This window comes from Lytechinus variegatus, chromosome 15 (genome assembly GCF_018143015.1).
Source record: "Lytechinus variegatus isolate NC3 chromosome 15, Lvar_3.0, whole genome shotgun sequence".
NCBI lineage: Eukaryota > Metazoa > Echinodermata > Echinoidea > Temnopleuroida > Toxopneustidae > Lytechinus > Lytechinus variegatus.
In genome coordinates this window covers 26,258,002-26,266,937 of record NC_054754.1, presented here as the reverse complement: position 1 = coordinate 26,266,937, position 8,936 = coordinate 26,258,002, and positions in this window count along the sequence as shown.

Here is an 8,936-nt window from a genome sequence, read left to right as displayed (position 1 = left end):
GTATGGCAGTTACTTTGAATTAATTATCAATATTATTTTGTTAAATCGCTTCATTTTTGAAGTTAAGCAGACGAATAAAAGAGATGTCTCTTGAACTTCAAATCAAAACTCAAAAAAAAAATCCAAGGTTGTTTGTTATAGAATAAACAACCTTGGATGATGCTAACTGGATTATACACTGAATCTAAACTAAATAAGTATAATTTTTACATAGGCAACGAAAGGAAAAACAAATACGATATACATCACAGCGCATGGAAACGTAATCCTTGAAAGATTTCAATCGTTCAGATTGTTTTGTTTAATAAATTTTAATTTTAATTTGATTTCCAAAATGTCTAGCTGCTGTTTCTATCACTGCTTACTCCTTTTATCATTTATCATGAATGCTTTATGCTTTTTTTTAATTAAACGAACATTATTCTAATAATCATTTCCACCTTTATTCGACATATATCAATATACCATTTCCACCTTTATTCGACATTTTAATATGCTATTAATATCAGAATTATGTCATCCCTGGCTGAGTAGACTCCTTCTCTTTCATTTTTTTCTTCCTCTCACATTCCTCTCTATTCTTGTTTTCTCTCTCTATCTATCTTCCTCTGTCTAACACCTTATTCAGTTATTACAATGTGTGGTTGCGGGTGTATGTGCGTTTTTGGTAGGAATTGTGTTTAGGCCTTTAGCTAATGCTAATGTTTTTTTAAACACAAATTTAAATTTTTGTTAATAACTAATTTATTTTTTTGTTAATATTGTATTTATTGTATTTCTTAATTGCCATTTAGGGCACAGGCTGCTTTTAAAAGGTCCTGTCTCATTCATATATATCTGTTTTTTTTTCTTACTTCGTAACTTCTTTGTGTTATTTTGTCAAAGAAATTGAAATTGAATTAAAAGGATACACTGTCCGAATAACTGAAAACTGAAATTGATTAAAGATTATTTTTGTTGCTAAAATGGGCCAACGGGTATGCAAATAAACGAGTTTCTCTCATTTCACTAAATACCAAATGAATTTGACATTTGTCAAGACATATATGAAAGGTTATACGAAAGTTCGAACACTCTCTATTTTAACAGTTGGACAATCAAACCAGGGAATTCAGCGGTTAAACAGTAATATTTGAATATTTTCTTCAAGGAAATTAACCATCTTTTCCAAACACGTTTTCAATTTGACCACCGCATTACTGTCTTCAAGAAGCCCTATATTTCCTACTATTCATGGTGCATGCGATGCTATTCAGGACCATACTCTCTAGTAGGTACTTGGCGGGAAACTCGGTGAGGGTAAATGTCCTATTGATCAGTTTGGACGTGAGGTGAGCCGCTATCATATCGTGCATTCATCGCGTAGAACAACACTTGCTTTCTCCCACGGGACGTTGCTATCGGCGGGACACGAGTGGTATGTAGCCCGCTGACATACATCTTGCTGCCTTAAGTCACTCTCCTCTTATACCCCCTTTTCTCTCTGTCTGTCTCCCTCTCTCCCCTCTTTAATAGATTCTCTCTCCTCGCCTCCCTCTCGCCATTGATTGTCTTCATAAAACATTTTCTTTCCTGTTTTATATATCTTTTCTCTTTTTATTTCTAATTTATCAGTTTTTCTTCCTCTCATGTAAATATTCGCTTCATATTTTAACTTTCCGCAGTTATAGTTCATTTTGTCTTTCTACCCCCCCCCCACCCCTCCCCCATCGCTGGTGACCTTTTATCATGAGGTTTGTCGTAAAAGTTTTGGTTTTTAAATCATCTTTTCTCTCAAATTTCATGATCTCTATAAATGATCTCTTCCTCTCAGTCTCTCTTTACATTATATTGTTTTATACAACCGTCTCTCCTATTGTCAGTACTACCCCAATCTCTCTCCTCCATCCTATCTATCATCACATTCTTTTCATAATCCTCTCTCATTTCCTTTTTTCCTCTCATTGATATACCTTTTCTTTCTCTCTCTCTCTCCCTCCATATCTTATTATTTCCAACTCTCTACCAACACTCCCTTCATCACCATACACATCCTACTCTCCTTCTTCATCCTTCACTCTCTCCCCTCTAATCTCTCCGAGCGACCATCGTCATCCACCTCTCTTCCATCATATCATCTTCAGCTTTTGTTTGCTCATCGCTTCTCGCCCTCATCCATCGTTCCTTGGAGGGTGCTTTAATGCGATCACTGATACTCAACCCGGTAAACATATCCATTTTCAATTTCACAATCTGACATCCACGTTCCCTTCTTCATAATATACGAGTAAGCTCTTGTTAATATTAATTATAATAATTAGGTACACGTCTTTCCCCTTCCGAAAGGGAGTGTACGCACTGCGATGCAGAACGAATTTAGGAACACAGTAAATGTATCGAAAATACCCGTCAATGACAAAGAACAGCTGGAGGTCCTTGTCGGAAATTGATGAACTGGAACAGCAGGTTCGTCCTAAGTGTCGGAGCTGAGGAAAAATTGCAAATATGTCGTTTCTCCAGAGACCAGGACAAAACTGCGGTTTTGATTCACCAATTGTCGACAAAGACTTCTCGTTTGTTTTTTGTCGTGAAGTGCACTTCATGTACGGTGTTCTTGAATCCGTCCTGTGTTGCGGTACGAAAACTCCTAAGTACTATTCCCTATGTGACGTTATCCGGTGCTCTGGGTCAACCCCTTTCATCTCACGACAACCATTTATGTTGCCATGGCAATATTTTCTTTGACTGCCACCGGAATGAAATGGTCATCTAATGAAAAGCCCCAGAAATACGAAAAATGCAACAAGGAAAAATATGATATTCTACGGTATTAATGCACGGAAGACCTTCTTTACTAATGTAGACGCTCCGCTAGTACGGTCACTTTACAAAATACCTGAATAAAAGTATACATCAATATTTCTTCAGAAAGTGTCACTGTAAATATAAAAGGGAGTCAAGGCAAGCTCATACATGACATACAGTTCATTATTTTTATTTAAACTGATAGAAAATGCGACACTAATTCAAGTTAAAACTTGCATAAATGCTGCATTTGCTACCAATATCATATTCAGCTTTAAAATGGGCCATTCGCTAAAAGAAATATGACTGAGAAAAAGTTCCAGAAGTGTCAAATTAAAAGAACTTAACTACATAGGCTTCATTACAAAGAACTATGTAGCTATAGATTTATTTATTTATTTAATCAAGTCACGAGAGTTTAAAATTACAGACTGGTATGACACTAACAGATAATTATCAAAGGAAAATTGAGAGTTTAGTATAGTCACAAGATTTGGCATAATGAAACCAATCACAACACTTGCCATGCGATATATTGCTTGCGTTTTAACACTGAAAACTAGGCACAAAGTTAATATGTCCGCTACCATTGCAAAGTAAATCAGGAATTTACAAAATGAATAAGGCGGTTCAACGGTGTCTGGTTCTAACTTATATCCAGGTGGACATGGCTACTGGTATATTTTGTGCAAAATGTATCTTCAAGTGTAGAGGGCGACATATTCAAGGGTTCGGTGAAAATTCTTTTTGTTAATCACTTTGTAACATTTATAGTTTTCATCTGTAAACAAGGCAAGGAATAGTCTTCAGAATCAATCATCAAAAACCAATGTCAAGTTCACCTCTACGAATGCTTCTCTTTAAGCCTGCAACGCCAAATACCTCCACGGTATTGTAACCGCCATGCACTGCTACCATGGTCTTCATGCGGACAGGGGTATTTACGTACAGGGGACTCGGTCTGAAGTGGCGTGACAGTAACACTAACTTCAAGACGTTTATGCCACAGTCATACCAACGAAACCGGCTCCACACTGACCGATGGCGTGTCTTTGGTAATAACGTTGTAGATTAAAGGGGGACCAGAACTTGGGCATTAATGTTATTTTGGAAAGGAGAAAAATAAAGAAAACAGAATGGCGAAAGTTTGAAAGAAATCGGACAAGCAATAAGAAAGTTGTGGCTGCTTTAAAATTGAGATCCGACTAAGTAGATTTCAAATTGGCAACTGGTTGAGTAAATTATGACAAGGGGCAAGGACAACTTTCCCATACGCCATGTACTTAATTATAAGTGATTGGTTGTTTTCGCCTAAGTACCCATTTCCTTGGGGCAGTAATCTAAATATAACCCATGTAATATATTGTTTTATGTCCTCATGAAAGAAAAATGTAATTTTAATTATAACTTTAGAAAAAAAAGACATTTTAGCCATTTTATGTATTAGGGTGCATGGAATGGTAGTCCTTGCCTTACATCACTATGACATTGCATATGCGGCTAATTTGAAGTCTCCATAGGTATAGTGATTACCAATTTTGACACCGTTTAGAAATTCATAACTTTCTTATCGTTTGTCCGATATTGTTCAAACTTTCACCTATCAACTTGTCTGATTTTTCTCTTTCCTCTAAAAACAAGCTTTTATTTGGGTTGGATTCCCCTTTAATGATCGGACTGGTTCGGATTCACCAGTGTGACTGTGGTATTAAAGAGACATCAATGACGTGAGGTTAAATGACCCAAGATCGGCCAGCCAAGAGTGAAAGCCCCCCTGTAGCCTGCAATGATCAACGACTACGAAGATGGCTGGCCTACATCTTAATGACAAGTCGCCCATGGCAGTGGATTCTCTTCGACAGAGCATCATATTCACATCCCTTTTTATATCATACATCTATCCATATCATCATGAATATTTCCTCCTCCACGGAGTTAAGACGGCAAATTGTTGTCTCTTTTTTTTTAGGTCAGTACGCCCGAGTGCCATCGAAGGTTAGTTCTTATGTCATAACTGTGCATTAAGACGTATTTTAGTCAAGATTTATAGCTAAGCTGTATGGGTAATTATCATGAAATCAAATGGATGTCTTGTTAATGTCTTATCTATGTTAAGACGTACTTTTGTTTTTATCGGGTATTAAGGTGGTGGTGTTGATTTTTCTTAATGATTGCTAAGAAAGCTTGAATTTTGTAAGTAAGCAAACCAGAGGACCGACAACTTAATGCCCTATCAGAGTGACTTGCTAATGAGGATAAATGCCTTACCAACGGGCAACAGCGCACATGCAATACGTCACTTTAAATCGAATTGATATTGATAAGAAATATGTATAAATAATAGTATTTTAAGTATCTAAGATGATAATTTAGTTTCAATGTTGTATAGAAGTTTATTGTAATAGCTTTTATGACGAAGGAAAAAAATAATGCTGAAACTGAGCTGATATACATTTTTTAATGAAAAAGTGTGAGAACAAATCCTTCAAGATTTTAAAAGTGGGTTCCTTTGATAAAAACTGAAGAATAAAGAAACTGTTTATAACTAAGTAATTTTGAGAATTGAAAAAGATTACCATACAATGCTAACAAAATATATTTTCCGAAGACCATGTTTCCACACAATCTATAGAAGACGGAGAACGGAGAGAGAAACTGATCAATTGTCGGGAACCAATTTCGGACGCCATCTTGGATTATGGGTAAAAGGATTACTATTGGATTTACAGACTATGAATCTAAATGAGATACGAAACTAGGATAAATGACATTGCTTAACCAACCGCTTTATTCACTTTTCTAAACATTATAGTAGCGACGTATGATGATATTGCTACAATTATCTCTGGGCTTATATGTTATATGGCTTAGAAGTGAATTTGTGACTGAATTTGCGAAAAGGATGGAGCGTATTTCTTTCACTAAAAAATGGAGTTTAATATGATAATTATATTCATGACATTAGAAAGAGAGTGGGTGTATAGTATTTGCGTTTGAGAAAGCGAGAGAGACAGAAAGAAAGAGAGGGAAATATTTTGTGGATGTATGTGAGAGAGGGGGAAATAGATAGGGGAGGGGGAGGGGTAAGGGAAGAGATAGTAGTATACCACAAGTTGGTAGACTCCGGTGTAGCCCCTGGATATTCATACTATAAAAAAGACCACCCAGAGGCTTGTTCAGGCACTAGTCATGTCTCGCATTGACTTTTGCAACAGTCTTCTGTATGGTCTACCTGATACACAGATTAACAAACTGCAGAGAATACAAAATTCAGCAGCTAGGCTTATTGCTAAACGTCGTTCACGTGAGTCTGTCACTCCACTGCTAAGGGAGCTTCATATGCTAAGGGTTCGTGAACGAAATGATTTTAAGATCCTCTTGCTTACTTTCCAATGTTTGATAAAATCAGCTCCAGTCTATCTTCAACAATTAATATCAGAATACTCACCCTCCCGCAACTTGCGGTCATGCAAAAAATCACTCTTAGCAGTTCCTGCCATCAACACCCAGTCTTATGGTTCCCGATCTTTTTGTTCAGCATCCCCTCAACTTAGGAACAACCTACCTCAGAGCATAAAACAAGCAGACTCAACTGACAAATTCAAATCTATGTTAAAAACTCACCTTTTTGTTAAATAGATCGTCCTTAGCATATGCTGCTTCAACTGTCTACTTTCAACTGTCAACATGTATAATTTAATTTTAGCTGAATTTTCTTGTCTTCCTATTTATTTTCCTTAAGCGCTTAGAGACATTCTTTGTGATAAGCGCTATATAAATGTTGTTAATTATTAAGATGGTATAATATAAAACGCATTGCATTCGAGTACACATACGATAATCTTTATGATAAATATGGTGCTAAAGATCTGATTATCATTTATCTATCTTTCTCATCTCTCCGATTTTTTAAGATCGGACGCTACTATACAGCAACTAAAATGTGGTGATTGTGATAAACCTACTACTGTCCTACTTAAGTTATCTCAATTTATACAGAATAAAGCTGTGAAAGAAGGATTACTCTTAAACAAAGCCTCTTAGCTTTATTATGCAGTTCCCCGTTTCGTTTTGATTTTTACTTTTGCTTGTAAATAGTTTATCATTATCTTGTTTCATATATATTTTTAATCGAGAATTATAGAAATGCAAATTGAATTGAATTATTGTTTTCGAAGACCGTAATGACACTGTGTGAGTCAACTAAGGCAATATATTCACCCCCTCTCTCTCTCACACACACACACATAAACCTTCTGTCCCTATGTCTCTCTCACTCTTTCAGTCTTCCCTCTCCCTGGCGTACAGATGGGGAGTCGCCCCCACCCAAAAAAAAAGATAATAATAATCACGACCAAGAAAGTAAAAGAGAAAAGAGAAGGATAAGGGTGAAATATGATATTTTGTCCGAATATTATGTCAAAATCTACAGTACCACAAGCTTTGATTTTTGTAATGAAATGTTGAAATTTTGGCTCGCTCGCACTGAACTTTTTAATAATTATACGTGATACGTAATATCGAGCCGCCTCAATTTTTTTCTCATTACGTCACTGCTCCCTCTCTTTATGAATGCATTTATTTCCAGTAAAAACAAATGACAGTACATTATAAAATGATACATGTAAAATTTATAAATGAAAACGGGAGGATGGCGCTGCTCAGCAGCATCAATCATGGTGATGCTGGTCTAACTAGGGGATCCTCCTTTTATTTCTCCTTATCTCACTCTTTCTCTCTTTCCCAAGTTCTTTCTATCATTCTCTCCTCTTCTCTCTCACTCTTTCTTTATCTCCCTTTCTTCCTCTTCATCTTTCTCTCTCTCCCCCTCTCTTTTTCTCTTTATCCGTTCGTCTGCCCCTAGTCTCCCCTCCTCCCACTTCACATTCTATACGTGCCGCATTCCAAAGATCCGCAGCAATGATGATGTGGACAGACGACCAGGGGTGACCAAGAAAAGCACTTGTACGGGGTGGTGATCACCGTTATATGGCCTATACTCTCGATATTGAAGTGTTCCGTCAAGCAGCTTTTATAGAACATCTGAGATCGATATTGGTCCATGAGAATGATGATAAATTCATACGTTTCGGCGCCAAAAATCGTTTTATCCAAAGTCCAATAATTCAGAGGGAAGGGCTGAACGCATCCAGTCCCCCCAATCCTTCCCGTGTCCCCATAATTCACAGCATTGCACATGATCTGAGCACAAGTACAGTAGACTGAGGGCTGCAAAAGCATGTAGCGCCTAGGGCCTAGGTCTGCTAACCATTTACTTGCGTTTGTTCTGACAAAATGCATGGAGTGATGCCCACTAAAAATTATAAATTACCATTCCAATATTCGTTCTATGAAACCAAACGTGGAGTACGTTGGTATTGTAAGAAATTTAAATATCAAATTTCAAGTTTACCCAGATCCAGTGGCTTATAAATTTCCACGAGCGCGCTAAAATCGAGATATGTGTACACTTTGCATTCATCTCTATAAAGAAAATTATTTCTTTCAGTTTTCCAGCATCTTTTGAGCATGATGAACAAACTGTCTCGGATCGGTGCCTGTCTCAAAAAGCTGTTCTGAATGGTGCAGTCACATTTCACCTACGGCGGCCATACGGCAAGTCGAAAACAGCCGTTTTAACTTTTTTTGAACCAGCAACATCTAGGTGGTTTGAATAAAAAGGAATAAAACGGCTGTTTTGGACTCGCCGTACGGCCACGGTAGAGAAATGTGGATGCAGAAATAAAGTTCCACACGGCTGTATGCTCGACTGGAACACGTTCTTAGTTGCTAAGTCAGCTACATAGGTACACCATTTAGCCAAAAAAAAAATAAAAAGGCATCACCAGTCGCACGTGAAGTCATTCTTAATTTACTAAGAGCTTTATGAAACACCCACCTGGTTTAGAAATTAAATTAATGCATATTAAAAATTCTCTGTCAGTATGTGGTCGAACCAATGATGGATGACGAATCCTTGAGTTAAACAATGTCAGACGATGTAAATGTGGTTGTGATTGAGGTTGTTGTGATGGTGTTGGTATAGTGGTGATAGTTGTGATGGTGGTGGTTGATCATGACTGTGTGTTTGTGATGATAATGCAGCTGTGGTAGGGGAAATGATGGTGATTTCAGATGTGTTTGAGGTGGTA